Source organism: Anomaloglossus baeobatrachus, unplaced genomic scaffold (genome assembly GCF_048569485.1).
Source record: "Anomaloglossus baeobatrachus isolate aAnoBae1 unplaced genomic scaffold, aAnoBae1.hap1 Scaffold_589, whole genome shotgun sequence".
Classification (NCBI taxonomy): Eukaryota; Metazoa; Chordata; class Amphibia; order Anura; family Aromobatidae; genus Anomaloglossus; species Anomaloglossus baeobatrachus.
Genome location: NW_027444952.1, coordinates 41698 through 66882, shown reverse-complemented (window position 1 = coordinate 66882; position 25185 = coordinate 41698). Strand labels below are relative to the sequence as shown.

The 25185-nt window shown below is 46.7% G+C and overlaps 15 non-coding genes across 15 annotated transcripts; all 15 read right to left on the bottom strand.

The window, feature by feature from the left end:
• Positions 1-947: 947 nt before the first annotated feature.
• Positions 948-1138, bottom strand: LOC142285147 (U2 spliceosomal RNA). The gene has a single exon (XR_012746578.1). It is a non-coding gene; the product is annotated as a U2 spliceosomal RNA (small nuclear RNA).
• A 1386-nt stretch (positions 1139-2524) lies between these two features.
• Positions 2525-2715, bottom strand: LOC142285145 (U2 spliceosomal RNA). Its single transcript, XR_012746575.1, has one exon. It is a non-coding gene; the product is annotated as a U2 spliceosomal RNA (small nuclear RNA).
• A 1387-nt stretch (positions 2716-4102) lies between these two features.
• Positions 4103-4293, bottom strand: LOC142285144 (U2 spliceosomal RNA). The gene has a single exon (XR_012746574.1). It is a non-coding gene; the product is annotated as a U2 spliceosomal RNA (small nuclear RNA).
• A 1387-nt stretch (positions 4294-5680) lies between these two features.
• Positions 5681-5871, bottom strand: LOC142285143 (U2 spliceosomal RNA). The gene has a single exon (XR_012746573.1). It is a non-coding gene; the product is annotated as a U2 spliceosomal RNA (small nuclear RNA).
• Positions 5872-7258: 1387 nt separating this feature from the next.
• LOC142285142 (U2 spliceosomal RNA) lies at positions 7259-7449 on the bottom strand. Its single transcript, XR_012746572.1, has one exon. It is a non-coding gene; the product is annotated as a U2 spliceosomal RNA (small nuclear RNA).
• Positions 7450-8836: 1387 nt separating this feature from the next.
• Positions 8837-9027, bottom strand: LOC142285141 (U2 spliceosomal RNA). Its single transcript, XR_012746570.1, has one exon. It is a non-coding gene; the product is annotated as a U2 spliceosomal RNA (small nuclear RNA).
• Positions 9028-10414: 1387 nt separating this feature from the next.
• LOC142285140 (U2 spliceosomal RNA) lies at positions 10415-10605 on the bottom strand. The gene has a single exon (XR_012746569.1). It is a non-coding gene; the product is annotated as a U2 spliceosomal RNA (small nuclear RNA).
• Positions 10606-11992: 1387 nt separating this feature from the next.
• Positions 11993-12183, bottom strand: LOC142285100 (U2 spliceosomal RNA). Its single transcript, XR_012746526.1, has one exon. It is a non-coding gene; the product is annotated as a U2 spliceosomal RNA (small nuclear RNA).
• Positions 12184-13570: 1387 nt separating this feature from the next.
• On the bottom strand, positions 13571-13761 carry LOC142285139 (U2 spliceosomal RNA). The gene has a single exon (XR_012746568.1). It is a non-coding gene; the product is annotated as a U2 spliceosomal RNA (small nuclear RNA).
• A 1387-nt stretch (positions 13762-15148) lies between these two features.
• On the bottom strand, positions 15149-15339 carry LOC142285138 (U2 spliceosomal RNA). The gene has a single exon (XR_012746567.1). It is a non-coding gene; the product is annotated as a U2 spliceosomal RNA (small nuclear RNA).
• A 1387-nt stretch (positions 15340-16726) lies between these two features.
• LOC142285137 (U2 spliceosomal RNA) lies at positions 16727-16917 on the bottom strand. The gene has a single exon (XR_012746566.1). It is a non-coding gene; the product is annotated as a U2 spliceosomal RNA (small nuclear RNA).
• A 1387-nt stretch (positions 16918-18304) lies between these two features.
• Positions 18305-18500, bottom strand: LOC142285109 (U2 spliceosomal RNA). The gene has a single exon (XR_012746537.1). It is a non-coding gene; the product is annotated as a U2 spliceosomal RNA (small nuclear RNA).
• Positions 18501-20685: 2185 nt separating this feature from the next.
• Positions 20686-20881, bottom strand: LOC142285108 (U2 spliceosomal RNA). The gene has a single exon (XR_012746536.1). It is a non-coding gene; the product is annotated as a U2 spliceosomal RNA (small nuclear RNA).
• Positions 20882-23066: 2185 nt separating this feature from the next.
• LOC142285136 (U2 spliceosomal RNA) lies at positions 23067-23257 on the bottom strand. The gene has a single exon (XR_012746564.1). It is a non-coding gene; the product is annotated as a U2 spliceosomal RNA (small nuclear RNA).
• Positions 23258-24644: 1387 nt separating this feature from the next.
• On the bottom strand, positions 24645-24835 carry LOC142285134 (U2 spliceosomal RNA). The gene has a single exon (XR_012746562.1). It is a non-coding gene; the product is annotated as a U2 spliceosomal RNA (small nuclear RNA).
• Between the last annotated feature and the right edge of the window lie 350 nt (positions 24836-25185).

Here is a 25185-nt window from a genome sequence, read left to right as displayed (position 1 = left end):
CTACCACCCGGGAAAAAAAGAGATTGCCCCCTCCTTCCACTAGCCCACCCTCCCACCCAAAGAACAACTTCTTCTGCGCAGCTTGTTTTCTAGGCAGCAGCGCTATTGTGATGTCATCGGGGGGCATTGTGACAAGCCGCCAGTGTTCCGTCTCTTCATGTTGTGCACAGTTCAAACGGAAAATACATCAACAGGCAGACTACAGAAAAGCTTACTATCAAAGGTTAGAGGGGGGCTTTCTCAGAGGGCTTTTTACAGTTTTTCTATTCCCAATTAGCCGTTTAAGTGTACTTATTGAAAGTAGTAATTCTTTCATAGGCCGCCCTTTCTTAGTATTTGACGTTCCTTATATTGCGGTATGAGGCTTTGCAGTAGGTTGCAAACATTCATCACCCATGACTGTCCCCAATTGAGCTCAGAAGCTCAATGTCTATCATGACCTCTCTTTTAGAATGTCCAAGAGCAAGCAAACTATTCCTCCAGGAGAGGGCGCCAACAGACTACTAAAGAGATCATCATTACTCAAAGAAAACCCCAAAAACCAATGCATGATAGGAATAAACAGGTAACTTTCTTTGGAGTGGAAGCGGAGAGATCGCACCAGATGCCAATTCTGGATCTTATCACACCTGTGGTCACTGCAGCAGCAGGTGAATCCACTTTGTCCAAAAGGGATCTATTCCATTCAATTGCAAATGATCTAGATAAGACAGAGAACTGCAGCACGGGGACATAGCCGAGTTGGTCAGGTTGAGTGGTGATGAGTTTGCTATTTGGATGAATAAAGAAAGTCAAAAGTGTGAAAGATAAAAAACAAAAGGAGGAAGTGTGAAAAGTGAATGGGCCAAATTGAGGTGCATATGAAGACGTATGCTTTCTTCCAATTCATTAAATCGGGCTAATATGAATCAGGTGAATTGAGTTCTGCTTTTGGAAACTGGGTTAAGAAGGGGTGCACCGTTCCTGGAGGTACTGCAATACCAGGTCAATGCGTGGAGTGGACAGAGCAAGCTCTTTTTCCATCTCCCTGTTCTAAAAATCCATTTAATATATGGTCCCCAGATAGGGGACGTATCAGATATTAAACTGATAAGAACAGATACTACACTTGATCTTAGCCAAAAGGCCGAGAAGCGATAACCAGAATTGGTTTGGGCCTCGAGTGGCACCCTGGCCTATGCCGGACACATCTTAGGGAGAGAGAGCGAGAGGGAGACAAACCCACGCCTACACAAGACATTTTGTCACCCAAGCCAACCCTTGAAAAGGCTGCTTTGCAGAGCAAAAACAAGAAGAATGGTGCGTTTTGCAGCCGCCGCCCACTGCAATGAATCTGAATAACTCCTCCTTTAGGGCGCAAGCAACTCCCCTCCCCCTTGCAGTCTTTCCAATTCACGATACAAAAAGACGGACAGGACAGGTTGCCTGACTTTCCGTCACTGCCACCCTTTGCCATCCTTACCCGTAGAAAGCCCTTTCATCATCCCCAAACCCTAATCTTTTCCCTTTCCTTCCCAGCCCCCAAACCCTGCCCTCTGTACCTTTCTCACCACCCGCTTCCCTTCTCCTGTCATCCCCCTACCACCCGGGAAAAAAAGAGATTGCCCCCTCCTTCCACTAGCCCACCCTCCCACCCAAAGAACAACTTCTTCTGCGCAGCTTGTTTTCTAGGCAGCAGCGCTATTGTGATGTCATCGGGGGGCATTGTGACAAGCCGCCAGTGTTCCGTCTCTTCATGTTGTGCACAGTTCAAACGGAAAATACATCAACAGGCAGACTACAGAAAAGCTTACTATCAAAGGTTAGAGGGGGGCTTTCTCAGAGGGCTTTTTACAGTTTTTCTATTCCCAATTAGCCGTTTAAGTGTACTTATTGAAAGTAGTAATTCTTTCATAGGCCGCCCTTTCTTAGTATTTGACGTTCCTTATATTGCGGTATGAGGCTTCGCAGTAGGTTGCAAACATTCATCACCCATGACTGTCCCCAATTGAGCTCAGAAGCTCAATGTCTATCATGACCTCTCTTTTAGAATGTCCAAGAGCAAGCAAACTATTCCTCCAGGAGAGGGCGCCAACAGACTACTAAAGAGATCATCATTACTCAAAGAAAACCCCAAAAACCAATGCATGATAGGAATAAACAGGTAACTTTCTTTGGAGTGGAAGCGGAGAGATCGCACCAGATGCCAATTCTAGATCTTATCACACCTGTGGTCACTGCAGCAGCAGGTGAATCCACTTTGTCCAAAAGGGATCTATTCCATTCAATTGCAAATGATCTAGATAAGACAGAGAACTGCAGCACGGGGACATAGCCGAGTTGGTCAGGTTGAGTGGTGATGAGTTTGCTATTTGGATGAATAAAGAAAGTCAAAAGTGTGAAAGATAAAAACAAAAGGAGGAAGTGTGAAAAGTGAATGGGCCAAATTGAGGTGCATATGAAGACGTATGCTTTCTTCCAATTCATTAAATCGGGCTAATATGAATCAGGTGAATTGAGTTCTGCTTTTGGAAACTGGGTTAAGAAGGGGTGCACCGTTCCTGGAGGTACTGCAATACCAGGTCAATGCGTGGAGTGGACAGAGCAAGCTCTTTTTCCATCTCCCTGTTCTAAAAATCCATTTAATATATGGTCCCCAGATAGGGGACGTATCAGATATTAAACTGATAAGAACAGATACTACACTTGATCTTAGCCAAAAGGCCGAGAAGCGATAACCAGAATTGGTTTGGGCCTCGAGTGGCACCCTGGCCTATGCCGGACACATCTTAGGGAGAGAGAGCGAGAGGGAGACAAACCCACGCCTACACAAGACATTTTGTCACCCAAGCCAACCCTTGAAAAGGCTGCTTTGCAGAGCAAAAACAAGAAGAATGGTGCGTTTTGCAGCCGCCGCCCACTGCAATGAATCTGAATAACTCCTCCTTTAGGGCGCAAGCAACTCCCCTCCCCCTTGCAGTCTTTCCAATTCACGATACAAAAAGACGGACAGGACAGGTTGCCTGACTTTCCGTCACTGCCACCCTTTGCCATCCTTACCCGTAGAAAGCCCTTTCATCATCCCCAAACCCTAATCTTTTCCCTTTCCTTCCCAGCCCCCAAACCCTGCCCTCTGTACCTTTCTCACCACCCGCTTCCCTTCTCCTGTCATCCCCCTACCACCCGGGAAAAAAAGAGATTGCCCCCTCCTTCCACTAGCCCACCCTCCCACCCAAAGAACAACTTCTTCTGCGCAGCTTGTTTTCTAGGCAGCAGCGCTATTGTGATGTCATCGGGGGGCATTGTGACAAGCCGCCAGTGTTCCGTCTCTTCATGTTGTGCACAGTTCAAACGGAAAATACATCAACAGGCAGACTACAGAAAAGCTTACTATCAAAGGTTAGAGGGGGGCTTTCTCAGAGGGCTTTTTACAGTTTTTCTATTCCCAATTAGCCGTTTAAGTGTACTTATTGAAAGTAGTAATTCTTTCATAGGCCGCCCTTTCTTAGTATTTGACGTTCCTTATATTGCGGTATGAGGCTTCGCAGTAGGTTGCAAACATTCATCACCCATGACTGTCCCCAATTGAGCTCAGAAGCTCAATGTCTATCATGACCTCTCTTTTAGAATGTCCAAGAGCAAGCAAACTATTCCTCCAGGAGAGGGCGCCAACAGACTACTAAAGAGATCATCATTACTCAAAGAAAACCCCAAAAACCAATGCATGATAGGAATAAACAGGTAACTTTCTTTGGAGTGGAAGCGGAGAGATCGCACCAGATGCCAATTCTAGATCTTATCACACCTGTGGTCACTGCAGCAGCAGGTGAATCCACTTTGTCCAAAAGGGATCTATTCCATTCAATTGCAAATGATCTAGATAAGACAGAGAACTGCAGCACGGGGACATAGCCGAGTTGGTCAGGTTGAGTGGTGATGAGTTTGCTATTTGGATGAATAAAGAAAGTCAAAAGTGTGAAAGATAAAAAACAAAAGGAGGAAGTGTGAAAAGTGAATGGGCCAAATTGAGGTGCATATGAAGACGTATGCTTTCTTCCAATTCATTAAATCGGGCTAATATGAATCAGGTGAATTGAGTTCTGCTTTTGGAAACTGGGTTAAGAAGGGGTGCACCGTTCCTGGAGGTACTGCAATACCAGGTCAATGCGTGGAGTGGACAGAGCAAGCTCTTTTTCCATCTCCCTGTTCTAAAAATCCATTTAATATATGGTCCCCAGATAGGGGACGTATCAGATATTAAACTGATAAGAACAGATACTACACTTGATCTTAGCCAAAAGGCCGAGAAGCGATAACCAGAATTGGTTTGGGCCTCGAGTGGCACCCTGGCCTATGCCGGACACATCTTAGGGAGAGAGAGCGAGAGGGAGACAAACCCACGCCTACACAAGACATTTTGTCACCCAAGCCAACCCTTGAAAAGGCTGCTTTGCAGAGCAAAAACAAGAAGAATGGTGCGTTTTGCAGCCGCCGCCCACTGCAATGAATCTGAATAACTCCTCCTTTAGGGCGCAAGCAACTCCCCTCCCCCTTGCAGTCTTTCCAATTCACGATACAAAAAGACGGACAGGACAGGTTGCCTGACTTTCCGTCACTGCCACCCTTTGCCATCCTTACCCGTAGAAAGCCCTTTCATCATCCCCAAACCCTAATCTTTTCCCTTTCCTTCCCAGCCCCCAAACCCTGCCCTCTGTACCTTTCTCACCACCCGCTTCCCTTCTCCTGTCATCCCCCTACCACCCGGGAAAAAAAGAGATTGCCCCCTCCTTCCACTAGCCCACCCTCCCACCCAAAGAACAACTTCTTCTGCGCAGCTTGTTTTCTAGGCAGCAGCGCTATTGTGATGTCATCGGGGGGCATTGTGACAAGCCGCCAGTGTTCCGTCTCTTCATGTTGTGCACAGTTCAAACGGAAAATACATCAACAGGCAGACTACAGAAAAGCTTACTATCAAAGGTTAGAGGGGGGCTTTCTCAGAGGGCTTTTTACAGTTTTTCTATTCCCAATTAGCCGTTTAAGTGTACTTATTGAAAGTAGTAATTCTTTCATAGGCCGCCCTTTCTTAGTATTTGACGTTCCTTATATTGCGGTATGAGGCTTCGCAGTAGGTTGCAAACATTCATCACCCATGACTGTCCCCAATTGAGCTCAGAAGCTCAATGTCTATCATGACCTCTCTTTTAGAATGTCCAAGAGCAAGCAAACTATTCCTCCAGGAGAGGGCGCCAACAGACTACTAAAGAGATCATCATTACTCAAAGAAAACCCCAAAAACCAATGCATGATAGGAATAAACAGGTAACTTTCTTTGGAGTGGAAGCGGAGAGATCGCACCAGATGCCAATTCTAGATCTTATCACACCTGTGGTCACTGCAGCAGCAGGTGAATCCACTTTGTCCAAAAGGGATCTATTCCATTCAATTGCAAATGATCTAGATAAGACAGAGAACTGCAGCACGGGGACATAGGCGAGTTGGTCAGGTTGAGTGGTGATGAGTTTGCTATTTGGATGAATAAAGAAAGTCAAAAGTGTGAAAGATAAAAAACAAAAGGAGGAAGTGTGAAAAGTGAATGGGCCAAATTGAGGTGCATATGAAGACGTATGCTTTCTTCCAATTCATTAAATCGGGCTAATATGAATCAGGTGAATTGAGTTCTGCTTTTGGAAACTGGGTTAAGAAGGGGTGCACCGTTCCTGGAGGTACTGCAATACCAGGTCAATGCGTGGAGTGGACAGAGCAAGCTCTTTTTCCATCTCCCTGTTCTAAAAATCCATTTAATATATGGTCCCCAGATAGGGGACGTATCAGATATTAAACTGATAAGAACAGATACTACACTTGATCTTAGCCAAAAGGCCGAGAAGCGATAACCAGAATTGGTTTGGGCCTCGAGTGGCACCCTGGCCTATGCCGGACACATCTTAGGGAGAGAGAGCGAGAGGGAGACAAACCCACGCCTACACAAGACATTTTGTCACCCAAGCCAACCCTTGAAAAGGCTGCTTTGCAGAGCAAAAACAAGAAGAATGGTGCGTTTTGCAGCCGCCGCCCACTGCAATGAATCTGAATAACTCCTCCTTTAGGGCGCAAGCAACTCCCCTCCCCCTTGCAGTCTTTCCAATTCACGATACAAAAAGACGGACAGGACAGGTTGCCTGACTTTCCGTCACTGCCACCCTTTGCCATCCTTACCCGTAGAAAGCCCTTTCATCATCCCCAAACCCTAATCTTTTCCCTTTCCTTCCCAGCCCCCAAACCCTGCCCTCTGTACCTTTCTCACCACCCGCTTCCCTTCTCCTGTCATCCCCCTACCACCCGGGAAAAAAAGAGATTGCCCCCTCCTTCCACTAGCCCACCCTCCCACCCAAAGAACAACTTCTTCTGCGCAGCTTGTTTTCTAGGCAGCAGCGCTATTGTGATGTCATCGGGGGGCATTGTGACAAGCCGCCAGTGTTCCGTCTCTTCATGTTGTGCACAGTTCAAACGGAAAATACATCAACAGGCAGGCTACAGAAAAGCTTACTATCAAAGGTTAGAGGGGGGCTTTCTCAGAGGGCTTTTTACAGTTTTTCTATTCCCAATTAGCCGTTTAAGTGTACTTATTGAAAGTAGTAATTCTTTCATAGGCCGCCCTTTCTTAGTATTTGACGTTCCTTATATTGCGGTATGAGGCTTCGCAGTAGGTTGCAAACATTCATCACCCATGACTGTCCCCAATTGAGCTCAGAAGCTCAATGTCTATCATGACCTCTCTTTTAGAATGTCCAAGAGCAAGCAAACTATTCCTCCAGGAGAGGGCGCCAACAGACTACTAAAGAGATCATCATTACTCAAAGAAAACCCCAAAAACCAATGCATGATAGGAATAAACAGGTAACTTTCTTTGGAGTGGAAGCGGAGAGATCGCACCAGATGCCAATTCTAGATCTTATCACACCTGTGGTCACTGCAGCAGCAGGTGAATCCACTTTGTCCAAAAGGGATCTATTCCATTCAATTGCAAATGATCTAGATAAGACAGAGAACTGCAGCACGGGGACATAGCCGAGTTGGTCAGGTTGAGTGGTGATGAGTTTGCTATTTGGATGAATAAAGAAAGTCAAAAGTGTGAAAGATAAAAAACAAAAGGAGGAAGTGTGAAAAGTGAATGGGCCAAATTGAGGTGCATATGAAGACGTATGCTTTCTTCCAATTCATTAAATCGGGCTAATATGAATCAGGTGAATTGAGTTCTGCTTTTGGAAACTGGGTTAAGAAGGGGTGCACCGTTCCTGGAGGTACTGCAATACCAGGTCAATGCGTGGAGTGGACAGAGCAAGCTCTTTTTCCATCTCCCTGTTCTAAAAATCCATTTAATATATGGTCCCCAGATAGGGGACGTATCAGATATTAAACTGATAAGAACAGATACTACACTTGATCTTAGCCAAAAGGCCGAGAAGCGATAACCAGAATTGGTTTGGGCCTCGAGTGGCACCCTGGCCTATGCCGGACACATCTTAGGGAGAGAGAGCGAGAGGGAGACAAACCCACGCCTACACAAGACATTTTGTCACCCAAGCCAACCCTTGAAAAGGCTGCTTTGCAGAGCAAAAACAAGAAGAATGGTGCGTTTTGCAGCCGCCGCCCACTGCAATGAATCTGAATAACTCCTCCTTTAGGGCGCAAGCAACTCCCCTCCCCCTTGCAGTCTTTCCAATTCACGATACAAAAAGACGGACAGGACAGGTTGCCTGACTTTCCGTCACTGCCACCCTTTGCCATCCTTACCCGTAGAAAGCCCTTTCATCATCCCCAAACCCTAATCTTTTCCCTTTCCTTCCCAGCCCCCAAACCCTGCCCTCTGTACCTTTCTCACCACCCGCTTCCCTTCTCCTGTCATCCCCCTACCACCCGGGAAAAAAAGAGATTGCCCCCTCCTTCCACTAGCCCACCCTCCCACCCAAAGAACAACTTCTTCTGCGCAGCTTGTTTTCTAGGCAGCAGCGCTATTGTGATGTCATCGGGGGGCATTGTGACAAGCCGCCAGTGTTCCGTCTCTTCATGTTGTGCACAGTTCAAACGGAAAATACATCAACAGGCAGACTACAGAAAAGCTTACTATCAAAGGTTAGAGGGGGGCTTTCTCAGAGGGCTTTTTACAGTTTTTCTATTCCCAATTAGCCGTTTAAGTGTACTTATTGAAAGTAGTAATTCTTTCATAGGCCGCCCTTTCTTAGTATTTGACGTTCCTTATATTGCGGTATGAGGCTTCGCAGTAGGTTGCAAACATTCATCACCCATGACTGTCCCCAATTGAGCTCAGAAGCTCAATGTCTATCATGACCTCTCTTTTAGAATGTCCAAGAGCAAGCAAACTATTCCTCCAGGAGAGGGCGCCAACAGACTACTAAAGAGATCATCATTACTCAAAGAAAACCCCAAAAACCAATGCATGATAGGAATAAACAGGTAACTTTCTTTGGAGTGGAAGCGGAGAGATCGCACCAGATGCCAATTCTAGATCTTATCACACCTGTGGTCACTGCAGCAGCAGGTGAATCCACTTTGTCCAAAAGGGATCTATTCCATTCAATTGCAAATGATCTAGATAAGACAGAGAACTGCAGCACGGGGACATAGCCGAGTTGGTCAGGTTGAGTGGTGATGAGTTTGCTATTTGGATGAATAAAGAAAGTCAAAAGTGTGAAAGATAAAAAACAAAAGGAGGAAGTGTGAAAAGTGAATGGGCCAAATTGAGGTGCATATGAAGACGTATGCTTTCTTCCAATTCATTAAATCGGGCTAATATGAATCAGGTGAATTGAGTTCTGCTTTTGGAAACTGGGTTAAGAAGGGGTGCACCGTTCCTGGAGGTACTGCAATACCAGGTCAATGCGTGGAGTGGACAGAGCAAGCTCTTTTTCCATCTCCCTGTTCTAAAAATCCATTTAATATATGGTCCCCAGATAGGGGACGTATCAGATATTAAACTGATAAGAACAGATACTACACTTGATCTTAGCCAAAAGGCCGAGAAGCGATAACCAGAATTGGTTTGGGCCTCGAGTGGCACCCTGGCCTATGCCGGACACATCTTAGGGAGAGAGAGCGAGAGGGAGACAAACCCACGCCTACACAAGACATTTTGTCACCCAAGCCAACCCTTGAAAAGGCTGCTTTGCAGAGCAAAAACAAGAAGAATGGTGCGTTTTGCAGCCGCCGCCCACTGCAATGAATCTGAATAACTCCTCCTTTAGGGCGCAAGCAACTCCCCTCCCCCTTGCAGTCTTTCCAATTCACGATACAAAAAGACGGACAGGACAGGTTGCCTGACTTTCCGTCACTGCCACCCTTTGCCATCCTTACCCGTAGAAAGCCCTTTCATCATCCCCAAACCCTAATCTTTTCCCTTTCCTTCCCAGCCCCCAAACCCTGCCCTCTGTACCTTTCTCACCACCCGCTTCCCTTCTCCTGTCATCCCCCTACCACCCGGGAAAAAAAGAGATTGCCCCCTCCTTCCACTAGCCCACCCTCCCACCCAAAGAACAACTTCTTCTGCGCAGCTTGTTTTCTAGGCAGCAGCGCTATTGTGATGTCATCGGGGGGCATTGTGACAAGCCGCCAGTGTTCCGTCTCTTCATGTTGTGCACAGTTCAAACGGAAAATACATCAACAGGCAGACTACAGAAAAGCTTACTATCAAAGGTTAGAGGGGGGCTTTCTCAGAGGGCTTTTTACAGTTTTTCTATTCCCAATTAGCCGTTTAAGTGTACTTATTGAAAGTAGTAATTCTTTCATAGGCCGCCCTTTCTTAGTATTTGACGTTCCTTATATTGCGGTATGAGGCTTCGCAGTAGGTTGCAAACATTCATCACCCATGACTGTCCCCAATTGAGCTCAGAAGCTCAATGTCTATCATGACCTCTCTTTTAGAATGTCCAAGAGCAAGCAAACTATTCCTCCAGGAGAGGGCGCCAACAGACTACTAAAGAGATCATCATTACTCAAAGAAAACCCCAAAAACCAATGCATGATAGGAATAAACAGGTAACTTTCTTTGGAGTGGAAGCGGAGAGATCGCACCAGATGCCAATTCTAGATCTTATCACACCTGTGGTCACTGCAGCAGCAGGTGAATCCACTTTGTCCAAAAGGGATCTATTCCATTCAATTGCAAATGATCTAGATAAGACAGAGAACTGCAGCACGGGGACATAGCCGAGTTGGTCAGGTTGAGTGGTGATGAGTTTGCTATTTGGATGAATAAAGAAAGTCAAAAGTGTGAAAGATAAAAAACAAAAGGAGGAAGTGTGAAAAGTGAATGGGCCAAATTGAGGTGCATATGAAGACGTATGCTTTCTTCCAATTCATTAAATCGGGCTAATATGAATCAGGTGAATTGAGTTCTGCTTTTGGAAACTGGGTTAAGAAGGGGTGCACCGTTCCTGGAGGTACTGCAATACCAGGTCAATGCGTGGAGTGGACAGAGCAAGCTCTTTTTCCATCTCCCTGTTCTAAAAATCCATTTAATATATGGTCCCCAGATAGGGGACGTATCAGATATTAAACTGATAAGAACAGATACTACACTTGATCTTAGCCAAAAGGCCGAGAAGCGATAACCAGAATTGGTTTGGGCCTCGAGTGGCACCCTGGCCTATGCCGGACACATCTTAGGGAGAGAGAGCGAGAGGGAGACAAACCCACGCCTACACAAGACATTTTGTCACCCAAGCCAACCCTTGAAAAGGCTGCTTTGCAGAGCAAAAACAAGAAGAATGGTGCGTTTTGCAGCCGCCGCCCACTGCAATGAATCTGAATAACTCCTCCTTTAGGGCGCAAGCAACTCCCCTCCCCCTTGCAGTCTTTCCAATTCACGATACAAAAAGACGGACAGGACAGGTTGCCTGACTTTCCGTCACTGCCACCCTTTGCCATCCTTACCCGTAGAAAGCCCTTTCATCATCCCCAAACCCTAATCTTTTCCCTTTCCTTCCCAGCCCCCAAACCCTGCCCTCTGTACCTTTCTCACCACCCGCTTCCCTTCTCCTGTCATCCCCCTACCACCCGGGAAAAAAAGAGATTGCCCCCTCCTTCCACTAGCCCACCCTCCCACCCAAAGAACAACTTCTTCTGCGCAGCTTGTTTTCTAGGCAGCAGCGCTATTGTGATGTCATCGGGGGGCATTGTGACAAGCCGCCAGTGTTCCGTCTCTTCGTGTTGTGCACAGTTCAAACGGAAAATACATCAACAGGCAGACTACAGAAAAGCTTACTATCAAAGGTTAGAGGGGGGCTTTCTCAGAGGGCTTTTTACAGTTTTTCTATTCCCAATTAGCCGTTTAAGTGTACTTATTGAAAGTAGTAATTCTTTCATAGGCCGCCCTTTCTTAGTATTTGACGTTCCTTATATTGCGGTATGAGGCTTCGCAGTAGGTTGCAAACATTCATCACCCATGACTGTCCCCAATTGAGCTCAGAAGCTCAATGTCTATCATGACCTCTCTTTTAGAATGTCCAAGAGCAAGCAAACTATTCCTCCAGGAGAGGGCGCCAACAGACTACTAAAGAGATCATCATTACTCAAAGAAAACCCCAAAAACCAATGCATGATAGGAATAAACAGGTAACTTTCTTTGGAGTGGAAGCGGAGAGATCGCACCAGATGCCAATTCTAGATCTTATCACACCTGTGGTCACTGCAGCAGCAGGTGAATCCACTTTGTCCAAAAGGGATCTATTCCATTCAATTGCAAATGATCTAGATAAGACAGAGAACTGCAGCACGGGGACATAGCCGAGTTGGTCAGGTTGAGTGGTGATGAGTTTGCTATTTGGATGAATAAAGAAAGTCAAAAGTGTGAAAGATAAAAAACAAAAGGAGGAAGTGTGAAAAGTGAATGGGCCAAATTGAGGTGCATATGAAGACGTATGCTTTCTTCCAATTCATTAAATCGGGCTAATATGAATCAGGTGAATTGAGTTCTGCTTTTGGAAACTGGGTTAAGAAGGGGTGCACCGTTCCTGGAGGTACTGCAATACCAGGTCAATGCGTGGAGTGGACAGAGCAAGCTCTTTTTCCATCTCCCTGTTCTAAAAATCCATTTAATATATGGTCCCCAGATAGGGGATGTATCAGATATTAAACTGATAAGAACAGATACTACACTTGATCTTAGCCAAAAGGCCGAGAAGCGATAACCAGAATTGGTTTGGGCCTCGAGTGGCACCCTGGCCTATGCCGGACACATCTTAGGGAGAGAGAGCGAGAGGGAGACAAACCCACGCCTACACAAGACATTTTGTCACCCAAGCCAACCCTTGAAAAGGCTGCTTTGCAGAGCAAAAACAAGAAGAATGGTGCGTTTTGCAGCCGCCGCCCACTGCAATGAATCTGAATAACTCCTCCTTTAGGGCGCAAGCAACTCCCCTCCCCCTTGCAGTCTTTCCAATTCACGATACAAAAAGACGGACAGGACAGGTTGCCTGACTTTCCGTCACTGCCACCCTTTGCCATCCTTACCCGTAGAAAGCCCTTTCATCATCCCCAAACCCTAATCTTTTCCCTTTCCTTCCCAGCCCCCAAACCCTGCCCTCTGTACCTTTCTCACCACCCGCTTCCCTTCTCCTGTCATCCCCCTACCACCCGGGAAAAAAAGAGATTGCCCCCTCCTTCCACTAACCCACCCTCCCACCCAAAGAACAACTTCTTCTGCGCAGCTTGTTTTCTAGGCAGCAGCGCTATTGTGATGTCATCGGGGGGCATTGTGACAAGCCGCCAGTGTTCCGTCTCTTCATGTTGTGCACAGTTCAAACGGAAAATACATCAACAGGCAGACTACAGAAAAGCTTACTATCAAAGGTTAGAGGGGGGCTTTCTCAGAGGGCTTTTTACAGTTTTTCTATTCCCAATTAGCCGTTTAAGTGTACTTATTGAAAGTAGTAATTCTTTCATAGGCCGCCCTTTCTTAGTATTTGACGTTCCTTATATTGCGGTATGAGGCTTCGCAGTAGGTTGCAAACATTCATCACCCATGACTGTCCCCAATTGAGCTCAGAAGCTCAATGTCTATCATGACCTCTCTTTTAGAATGTCCAAGAGCAAGCAAACTATTCCTCCAGGAGAGGGCGCCAACAGACTACTAAAGAGATCATCATTACTCAAAGAAAACCCCAAAAACCAATGCATGATAGGAATAAACAGGTAACTTTCTTTGGAGTGGAAGCGGAGAGATCGCACCAGATGCCAATTCTAGATCTTATCACACCTGTGGTCACTGCAGCAGCAGGTGAATCCACTTTGTCCAAAAGGGATCTATTCCATTCAATTGCAAATGATCTAGATAAGACAGAGAACTGCAGCACGGGGACATAGCCGAGTTGGTCAGGTTGAGTGGTGATGAGTTTGCTATTTGGATGAATAAAGAAAGTCAAAAGTGTGAAAGATAAAAAACAAAAGGAGGAAGTGTGAAAAGTGAATGGGCCAAATTGAGGTGCATATGAAGACGTATGCTTTCTTCCAATTCATTAAATCGGGCTAATATGAATCAGGTGAATTGAGTTCTGCTTTTGGAAACTGGGTTAAGAAGGGGTGCACCGTTCCTGGAGGTACTGCAATACCAGGTCAATGCGTGGAGTGGACAGAGCAAGCTCTTTTTCCATCTCCCTGTTCTAAAAATCCATTTAATATATGGTCCCCAGATAGGGGACGTATCAGATATTAAACTGATAAGAACAGATACTACACTTGATCTTAGCCAAAAGGCCGAGAAGCGATAACCAGAATTGGTTTGGGCCTCGAGTGGCACCCTGGCCTATGCCGGACACATCTTAGGGAGAGAGAGCGAGAGGGAGACAAACCCACGCCTACACAAGACATTTTGTCACCCAAGCCAACCCTTGAAAAGGCTGCTTTGCAGAGCAAAAACAAGAAGAATGGTGCGTTTTGCAGCCGCCGCCCACTGCAATGAATCTGAATAACTCCTCCTTTAGGGCGCAAGCAACTCCCCTCCCCCTTGCAGTCTTTCCAATTCACGATACAAAAAGACGGACAGGACAGGTTGCCTGACTTTCCGTCACTGCCACCCTTTGCCATCCTTACCCGTAGAAAGCCCTTTCATCATCCCCAAACCCTAATCTTTTCCCTTTCCTTCCCAGCCCCCAAACCCTGCCCTCTGTACCTTTCTCACCACCCGCTTCCCTTCTCCTGTCATCCCCCTACCACCCGGGAAAAAAAGAGATTGCCCCCTCCTTCCACTAGCCCACCCTCCCACCCAAAGAACAACTTCTTCTGCGCAGCTTGTTTTCTAGGCAGCAGCGCTATTGTGATGTCATCGGGGGGCATTGTGACAAGCCGCCAGTGTTCCGTCTCTTCATGTTGTGCACAGTTCAAACGGAAAATACATCAACAGGCAGACTACAGAAAAGCTTACTATCAAAGGTTAGAGGGGGGCTTTCTCAGAGGGCTTTTTACAGTTTTTCTATTCCCAATTAGCCGTTTAAGTGTACTTATTGAAAGTAGTAATTCTTTCATAGGCCGCCCTTTCTTAGTATTTGACGTTCCTTATATTGCGGTATGAGGCTTCGCAGTAGGTTGCAAACATTCATCACCCATGACTGTCCCCAATTGAGCTCAGAAGCTCAATGTCTATCATGACCTCTCTTTTAGAATGTCCAAGAGCAAGCAAACTATTCCTCCAGGAGAGGGCGCCAACAGACTACTAAAGAGATCATCATTACTCAAAGAAAACCCCAAAAACCAATGCATGATAGGAATAAACAGGTAACTTTCTTTGGAGTGGAAGCGGAGAGATCGCACCAGATGCCAATTCTAGATCTTATCACACCTGTGGTCACTGCAGCAGCAGGTGAATCCACTTTGTCCAAAAGGGATCTATTCCATTCAATTGCAAATGATCTAGATAAGACAGAGAACTGCAGCACGGGGACATAGCCGAGTTGGTCAGGTTGAGTGGTGATGAGTTTGCTATTTGGATGAATAAAGAAAGTCAAAAGTGTGAAAGATAAAAAACAAAAGGAGGAAGTGTGAAAAGTGAATGGGCCAAATTGAGGTGCATATGAAGACGTATGCTTTCTTCCAATTCATTAAATCGGGCTAATATGAATCAGGTGAATTGAGTTCTGCTTTTGGAAACTGGGTTAAGAAGGGGTGCACCGTTCCTGGAGGTACTGCAATACCAGGTCAATGCGTGGAGTGGACAGAGCAAGCTCTTTTTCCATCTCCCTGTTCTAAAAATCCATTTAATATATGGTCCCCAGATAGGGGACGTATCAGATATTAAACTGATAAGAACAGATACTACACTTGATCTTAGCCAAAAGGCCGAGAAGCGATAACCAGAATTGGTTTGGGCCTCGAGTGGCACCCTGGCCTATGCCGGACACATCTTAGGGAGAGAGAGCGAGAGGGAGACAAACCCACGCCTACACAAGACATTTTGTCACCCAAGCCAACCCTTGAAAAGGCTGCTTTGCAGAGCAAAAACAAGAAGAATGGTGCGTTTTGCAGCCGCCGCCCACTGCAATGAATCTGAATAACTCCTCCTTTAGGGCGCAAGCAACTCCCCTCCCCCTTGCAGTCTTTCCAATTCACGATACAAAAAGACGGACAGGACAGGTTGCCTGACTTTCCGTCACTGCCACCCTTTGCCATCCTTACCCGTAGAAAGCCCTTTCATCATCCCCAAACCCTAATCTTTTCCCTTTCCTTCCCAGCCCCCAAACCCTGCCCTCTGTACCTTTCTCACCACCCGCTTCCCTTCTCCTGTCATCCCCCTACCACCCGGGAAAAAAAGAGATTGCCCCCTCCTTCCACTAGCCCACCCTCCCACCCAAAGAACAACTTCTTCTGCGCAGCTTGTTTTCTAGGCAGCAGCGCTATTGTGATGTCATCGGGGGGCATTGTGACAAGCCGCCAGTGTTCCGTCTCTTCATGTTGTGCACAGTTCAAACGGAAAATACATCAACAGGCAGACTACAGAAAAGCTTACTATCAAAGGTTAGAGGGGGGCTTTCTCAGAGGGCTTTTTACAGTTTTTCTATTCCCAATTAGCCGTTTAAGTGTACTTATTGAAAGTAGTAATTCTTTCATAGGCCGCCCTTTCTTAGTATTTGACGTTCCTTATATTGCGGTATGAGGCTTCGCAGTAGGTTGCAAACATTCATCACCCATGACTGTCCCCAATTGAGCTCAGAAGCTCAATGTCTATCATGACCTCTCTTTTAGAATGTCCAAGAGCAAGCAAACTATTCCTCCAGGAGAGGGCGCCAACAGACTACTAAAGAGATCATCATTACTCAAAGAAAACCCCAAAAACCAATGCATGATAGGAATAAACAGGTAACTTTCTTTGGAGTGGAAGCGGAGAGATCGCACCAGATGCCAATTCTAGATCTTATCACACCTGTGGTCACTGCAGCAGCAGGTGAATCCACTTTGTCCAAAAGGGATCTATTCCATTCAATTGCAAATGATCTAGATAAGACAGAGAACTGCAGCACGGGGACATAGCCGAGTTGGTCAGGTTGAGTGGTGATGAGTTTGCTATTTGGATGAATAAAGAAAGTCAAAAGTGTGAAAGATAAAAAACAAAAGGAGGAAGTGTGAAAAGTGAATGGGCCAAATTGAGGTGCATATGAAGACGTATGCTTTCTTCCAATTCATTAAATCGGGCTAATATGAATCAGGTGAATTGAGTTCTGCTTTTGGAAACTGGGTTAAGAAGGGGTGCACCGTTCCTGGAGGTACTGCAATACCAGGTCAATGCGTGGAGTGGACAGAGCAAGCTCTTTTTCCATCTCCCTGTTCTAAAAATCCATTTAATATATGGTCCCCAGATAGGGGACGTATCAGATATTAAACTGATAAGAACAGATACTACACTTGATCTTAGCCAAAAGGCCGAGAAGCGATAACCAGAATTGGTTTGGGCCTCGAGTGGCACCCTGGCCTATGCCGGACACATCTTAGGGAGAGAGAGCGAGAGGGAGACAAACCCACGCCTACACAAGACATTTTGTCACCCAAGCCAACCCTTGAAAAGGCTGCTTTGCAGAGCAAAAACAAGAAGAATGGTGCGTTTTGCAGCCGCCGCCCACTGCAATGAATCTGAATAACTCCTCCTTTAGGGCGCAAGCAACTCCCCTCCCCCTTGCAGTCTTTCCAATTCACGATACAAAAAGACGGACAGGACAGGTTGCCTGACTTTCCGTCACTGCCACCCTTTGCCATCCTTACCCGTAGAAAGCCCTTTCATCATCCCCAAACCCTAATCTTTTCCCTTTCCTTCCCAGCCCCCAAACCCTGCCCTCTGTACCTTTCTCACCACCCGCTTCCCTTCTCCTGTCATCCCCCTACCACCCGGGAAAAAAAGAGATTGCCCCCTCCTTCCACTAGCCCACCCTCCCACCCAAAGAACAACTTCTTCTGCGCAGCTTGTTTTCTAGGCAGCAGCGCTATTGTGATGTCATCGGGGGGCATTGTGACAAGCCGCCAGTGTTCCGTCTCTTCATGTTGTGCACAGTTCAAACGGAAAATACATCAACAGGCAGACTACAGAAAAGCTTACTATCAAAGGTTAGAGGGGGGCTTTCTCAGAGGGCTTTTTACAGTTTTTCTATTCCCAATTAGCCGTTTAAGTGTACTTATTGAAAGTAGTAATTCTTTCATAGGCCGCCCTTTCTTAGTATTTGACGTTCCTTATATTGCGGTATGAGGCTTCGCAGTAGGTTGCAAACATTCATCACCCATGACTGTCCCCAATTGAGCTCAGAAGCTCAATGTCTATCATGACCTCTCTTTTAGAATGTCCAAGAGCAAGCAAACTATTCCTCCAGGAGAGGGCGCCAACAGACTACTAAAGAGATCATCATTACTCAAAGAAAACCCCAAAAACCAATGCATGATAGGAATAAACAGGTAACTTTCTTTGGAGTGGAAGCGGAGAGATCGCACCAGATGCCAATTCTAGATCTTATCACACCTGTGGTCACTGCAGCAGCAGGTGAATCCACTTTGTCCAAAAGGGATCTATTCCATTCAATTGCAAATGATCTAGATAAGACAGAGAACTGCAGCACGGGGACATAGCCGAGTTGGTCAGGTTGAGTGGTGATGAGTTTGCTATTTGGATGAATAAAGAAAGTCAAAAGTGTGAAAGATAAAAAACAAAAGGAGGAAGTGTGAAAAGTGAATGGGCCAAATTGAGGTGCATATGAAGACGTATGCTTTCTTCCAATTCATTAAATCGGGCTAATATGAATCAGGTGAATTGAGTTCTGCTTTTGGAAACTGGGTTAAGAAGGGGTGCACCGTTCCTGGAGGTACTGCAATACCAGGTCAATGCGTGGAGTGGACAGAGCAAGCTCTTTTTCCATCTCCCTGTTCTAAAAATCCATTTAATATATGGTCCCCAGATAGGGGACGTATCAGATATTAAACTGATAAGAACAGATTTTGATTTAATGAAGCTTTCCAAAGCACCACAAAAAATGCATGACCGAAGTCACACCAAAAACAGTGCAAAGGCTAGGATTCGTGTGGACCCCACCGTGAGGAGAGGGTCCCCAAAAATCAACCCCGTCCCTCCGAGCCAGAAGGCCACAGCAAGGGTCAGGGATCTTCGGTGCTCCCCCAAGCCGAAGCCTGGTTGAGCCTTGTCGTTGCTCCCAGCGTCCACCCAGGCATCTTACCCAAGTGGAGTAGAGAGCTACTAGTTATTGGTTTCGCAGCCGAAACTGCCCGGACCGTCAACCGGTGTTGGTTTCTCAGCCCAAGGCTAACCGGACCTCCAACCGGGTGTTGGTTTCTCAGCCGAAGCTGACCCAGACCTCCAACCGGGTGTTGGTTTCTCAGCCGAAGCTGACCCGGACCTCCAACCGGGTGTTAGTTTCTCAGCCCAAAGCTGACCAGACCTCCGACCGGGATTATAAAAATTTCCCTTCCTAGCCAGAAGGCCGGGATAGGGTAATATGCTCAAAAAGTATGAAAAGGCAAGGTACGGTGTGCTACAGAGCCCAAGGCTTGCCGGGGTCCCAAGCCAGCAAGCTCAGACTCACTCCAGGGTCGTCAGTCCTGGGGCACGTTGTACTATAGCCCCCCACCCTTACTCAGTCTAATAGCCTTGATCCTGGTAGGGCCATGTTTTCCTCTAGATGAATATACTATCCACCCAGAGTACTAGCAAGCGCAACCTTCCAGTGTGCAGTGTATCATTGTACTAAGGTGGCCTGGAGCTTAAACCACCTCTTCGAACAACACTACACATGATCTTAGCCAAAAGGCCGAGAAGCGATAACCAGAATTGGTTTGGGCCTCGAGTGGCACCCTGGCCTATGCCGGACACATCTTAGGGAGAGAGAGCGAGAGGGAGACAAACCCACGCCTACACAAGACATTTTGTCACCCAAGCCAACCCTTGAAAAGGCTGCTTTGCAGAGCAAAAACAAGAAGAATGGTGCGTTTTGCAGCCGCCGCCCACTGCAATGAATCTGAATAACTCCTCCTTTAGGGCGCAAGCAACTCCCCTCCCCCTTGCAGTCTTTCCAATTCACGATACAAAAAGACGGACAGGACAGGTTGCCTGACTTTCCGTCACTGCCACCCTTTGCCATCCTTACCCGTAGAAAGCCCTTTCATCATCCCCAAACCCTAATCTTTTCCCTTTCCTTCCCAGCCCCCAAACCCTGCCCTCTGTACCTTTCTCACCACCCGCTTCCCTTCTCCTGTCATCCCCCTACCACCCGGGAAAAAAAGAGATTGCCCCCTCCTTCCACTAGCCCACCCTCCCACCCAAAGAACAACTTCTTCTGCGCAGCTTGTTTTCTAGGCAGCAGCGCTATTGTGATGTCATCGGGGGGCATTGTGACAAGCCGCCAGTGTTCCGTCTCTTCATGTTGTGCACAGTTCAAACGGAAAATACATCAACAGGCAGACTACAGAAAAGCTTACTATCAAAGGTTAGAGGGGGGCTTTCTCAGAGGGCTTTTTACAGTTTTTCTATTCCCAATTAGCCGTTTAAGTGTACTTATTGAAAGTAGTAATTCTTTCATAGGCCGCCCTTTCTTAGTATTTGACGTTCCTTATATTGCGGTATGAGGCTTCGCAGTAGGTTGCAAACATTCATCACCCATGACTGTCCCCAATTGAGCTCAGAAGCTCAATGTCTATCATGACCTCTCTTTTAGAATGTCCAAGAGCAAGCAAACTATTCCTCCAGGAGAGGGCGCCAACAGACTACTAAAGAGATCATCATTACTCAAAGAAAACCCCAAAAACCAATGCATGATAGGAATAAACAGGTAACTTTCTTTGGAGTGGAAGCGGAGAGATCGCACCAGATGCCAATTCTAGATCTTATCACACCTGTGGTCACTGCAGCAGCAGGTGAATCCACTTTGTCCAAAAGGGATCTATTCCATTCAATTGCAAATGATCTAGATAAGACAGAGAACTGCAGCACGGGGACATAGCCGAGTTGGTCAGGTTGAGTGGTGATGAGTTTGCTATTTGGATGAATAAAGAAAGTCAAAAGTGTGAAAGATAAAAAACAAAAGGAGGAAGTGTGAAAAGTGAATGGGCCAAATTGAGGTGCATATGAAGACGTATGCTTTCTTCCAATTCATTAAATCGGGCTAATATGAATCAGGTGAATTGAGTTCTGCTTTTGGAAACTGGGTTAAGAAGGGGTGCACCGTTCCTGGAGGTACTGCAATACCAGGTCAATGCGTGGAGTGGACAGAGCAAGCTCTTTTTCCATCTCCCTGTTCTAAAAATCCATTTAATATATGGTCCCCAGATAGGGGACGTATCAGATATTAAACTGATAAGAACAGATTTTGATTTAATGAAGCTTTCCAAAGCACCACAAAAAATGCATGACCGAAGTCACACCAAAAACAGTGCAAAGGCTAGGATTCGTGTGGACCCCACCGTGAGGAGAGGGTCCCCAAAAATCAACCCCGTCCCTCCGAGCCAGAAGGCCACAGCAAGGGTCAGGGATCTTCGGTGCTCCCCCAAGCCGAAGCCTGGTTGAGCCTTGTCGTTGCTCCCAGCGTCCACCCAGGCATCTTACCCAAGTGGAGTAGAGAGCTACTAGTTATTGGTTTCGCAGCCGAAACTGCCCGGACCGTCAACCGGTGTTGATTTCTCAGCCCAAGGCTAACCGGACCTCCAACCGGGTGTTGGTTTCTCAGCCGAAGCTGACCCAGACCTCCAACCGGGTGTTGGTTTCTCAGCCGAAGCTGACCCGGACCTCCAACCGGGTGTTAGTTTCTCAGCCCAAAGCTGACCAGACCTCCGACCGGGATTATAAAAATTTCCCTTCCTAGCCAGAAGGCCGGGATAGGGTAATATGCTCAAAAAGTATGAAAAGGCAAGGTACGGTGTGCTACAGAGCCCAAGGCTTGCCGGGGTCCCAAGCCAGCAAGCTCAGACTCACTCCAGGGTCGTCAGTCCTGGGGCACGTTGTACTATAGCCCCCCACCCTTACTCAGTCTAATAGCCTTGATCCTGGTAGGGCCATGTTTTCCTCTAGATGAATATACTATCCACCCAGAGTACTAGCAAGCGCAACCTTCCAGTGTGCAGTGTATCATTGTACTAAGGTGGCCTGGAGCTTAAACCACCTCTTCGAACAACACTACACATGATCTTAGCCAAAAGGCCGAGAAGCGATAACCAGAATTGGTTTGGGCCTCGAGTGGCACCCTGGCCTATGCCGGACACATCTTAGGGAGAGAGAGCGAGAGGGAGACAAACCCACGCCTACACAAGACATTTTGTCACCCAAGCCAACCCTTGAAAAGGCTGCTTTGCAGAGCAAAAACAAGAAGAATGGTGCGTTTTGCAGCCGCCGCCCACTGCAATGAATCTGAATAACTCCTCCTTTAGGGCGCAAGCAACTCCCCTCCCCCTTGCAGTCTTTCCAATTCACGATACAAAAAGACGGACAGGACAGGTTGCCTGACTTTCCGTCACTGCCACCCTTTGCCATCCTTACCCGTAGAAAGCCCTTTCATCATCCCCAAACCCTAATCTTTTCCCTTTCCTTCCCAGCCCCCAAACCCTGCCCTCTGTACCTTTCTCACCACCCGCTTCCCTTCTCCTGTCATCCCCCTACCACCCGGGAAAAAAAGAGATTGCCCCCTCCTTCCACTAGCCCACCCTCCCACCCAAAGAACAACTTCTTCTGCGCAGCTTGTTTTCTAGGCAGCAGCGCTATTGTGATGTCATCGGGGGGCATTGTGACAAGCCGCCAGTGTTCCGTCTCTTCATGTTGTGCACAGTTCAAACGGAAAATACATCAACAGGCAGACTACAGAAAAGCTTACTATCAAAGGTTAGAGGGGGGCTTTCTCAGAGGGCTTTTTACAGTTTTTCTATTCCCAATTAGCCGTTTAAGTGTACTTATTGAAAGTAGTAATTCTTTCATAGGCCGCCCTTTCTTAGTATTTGACGTTCCTTATATTGCGGTATGAGGCTTCGCAGTAGGTTGCAAACATTCATCACCCATGACTGTCCCCAATTGAGCTCAGAAGCTCAATGTCTATCATGACCTCTCTTTTAGAATGTCCAAGAGCAAGCAAACTATTCCTCCAGGAGAGGGCGCCAACAGACTACTAAAGAGATCATCATTACTCAAAGAAAACCCCAAAAACCAATGCATGATAGGAATAAACAGGTAACTTTCTTTGGAGTGGAAGCGGAGAGATCGCACCAGATGCCAATTCTAGATCTTATCACACCTGTGGTCACTGCAGCAGCAGGTGAATCCACTTTGTCCAAAAGGGATCTATTCCATTCAATTGCAAATGATCTAGATAAGACAGAGAACTGCAGCACGGGGACATAGCCGAGTTGGTCAGGTTGAGTGGTGATGAGTTTGCTATTTGGATGAATAAAGAAAGTCAAAAGTGTGAAAGATAAAAAACAAAAGGAGGAAGTGTGAAAAGTGAATGGGCCAAATTGAGGTGCATATGAAGACGTATGCTTTCTTCCAATTCATTAAATCGGGCTAATATGAATCAGGTGAATTGAGTTCTGCTTTTGGAAACTGGGTTAAGAAGGGGTGCACCGTTCCTGGAGGTACTGCAATACCAGGTCAATGCGTGGAGTGGACAGAGCAAGCTCTTTTTCCATCTCCCTGTTCTAAAAATCCATTTAATATATGGTCCCCAGATAGGGGACGTATCAGATATTAAACTGATAAGAACAGATACTACACTTGATCTTAGCCAAAAGGCCGAGAAGCGATAACCAGAATTGGTTTGGGCCTCGAGTGGCACCCTGGCCTATGCCGGACACATCTTAGGGAGAGAGAGCGAGAGGGAGACAAACCCACGCCTACACAAGACATTTTGTCACCCAAGCCAACCCTTGAAAAGGCTGCTTTGCAGAGCAAAAACAAGAAGAATGGTGCGTTTTGCAGCCGCCGCCCACTGCAATGAATCTGAATAACTCCTCCTTTAGGGCGCAAGCAACTCCCCTCCCCCTTGCAGTCTTTCCAATTCACGATACAAAAAGACGGACAGGACAGGTTGCCTGACTTTCCGTCACTGCCACCCTTTGCCATCCTTACCCGTAGAAAGCCCTTTCATCATCCCCAAACCCTAATCTTTTCCCTTTCCTTCCCAGCCCCCAAACCCTGCCCTCTGTACCTTTCTCACCACCCGCTTCCCTTCTCCTGTCATCCCCCTACCACCCGGGAAAAAAAGAGATTGCCCCCTCCTTCCACTAGCCCACCCTCCCACCCAAAGAACAACTTCTTCTGCGCAGCTTGTTTTCTAGGCAGCAGCGCTATTGTGATGTCATCGGGGGGCATTGTGACAAGCCGCCAGTGTTCCGTCTCTTCATGTTGTGCACAGTTCAAACGGAAAATACATCAACAGGCAGACTACAGAAAAGCTTACTATCAAAGGTTAGAGGGGGGCTTTCTCAGAGGGCTTTTTACAGTTTTTCTATTCCCAATTAGCCGTTTAAGTGTACTTATTGAAAGTAGTAATTCTTTCATAGGCCGCCCTTTCTTAGTATTTGACGTTCCTTATATTGCGGTATGAGGCTTCGCAGTAGGTTGCAAACATTCATCACCCATGACTGTCCCCAATTGAGCTCAGAAGCTCAATGTCTATCATGACCTCTCTTTTAGAATGTCCAAGAGCAAGCAAACTATTCCTCCAGGAGAGGGCGCCAACAGACTACTAAAGAGATCATCATTACTCAAAGAAAACCCCAAAAACCAATGCATGATAGGAATAAACAGGTAACTTTCTTTGGAGTGGAAGCGGAGAGATCGCACCAGATGCCAATTCTAGATCTTATCACACCTGTGGTCACTGCAGCAGCAGGTGAATCCACTTTGTCCAAAAGGGATCTATTCCATTCAATTGCAAATGATCTAGATAAGACAGAGAACTGCAGCACGGGGACATAGCCGAGTTGGTCAGGTTGAGTGGTGATGAGTTTGCTATTTGGATGAATAAAGAAAGTCAAAAGTGTGAAAGATAAAAAACAAAAGGAGGAAGTGTGAAAAGTGAATGGGCCAAATTGAGGTGCATATGAAGACGTATGCTTTCTTCCAATTCATTAAATCGGGCTAATATGAATCAGGTGAATTGAGTTCTGCTTTTGGAAACTGGGTTAAGAAGGGGTGCACCGTTCCTGGAGGTACTGCAATACCAGGTCAATGCGTGGAGTGGACAGAGCAAGCTCTTTTTCCATCTCCCTGTTCTAAAAATCCATTTAATATATGGTCCCCAGATAGGGGACGTATCAGATATTAAACTGATAAGAACAGATACTACACTTGATCTTAGCCAAAAGGCCGAGAAGCGATAACCAGAATTGGTTTGGGCCTCGAGTGGCACCCTGGCCTATGCCGGACACATCTTAGGGAGAGAGAGCGAGAGGGAGACAAACCCACGCCTACACAAGACATTTTGTCACCCAAGCCAACCCTTGAAAAGGCTGCTTTGCAGAGCAAAAACAAGAAGAATGGTGCGTTTTGCAGCCGCCGCCCACTGCAATGAATCTGAATAACTCCTCCTTTAGGGCGCAAGCAACTCCCCTCCCCCTTGCAGTCTTTCCAATTCACGATACAAAAAGACGGACAGGACAGGTTGCCTGACTTTCCGTCACTGCCACCCTTTGCCATCCTTACCCGTAGAAAGCCCTTTCATCATCCCC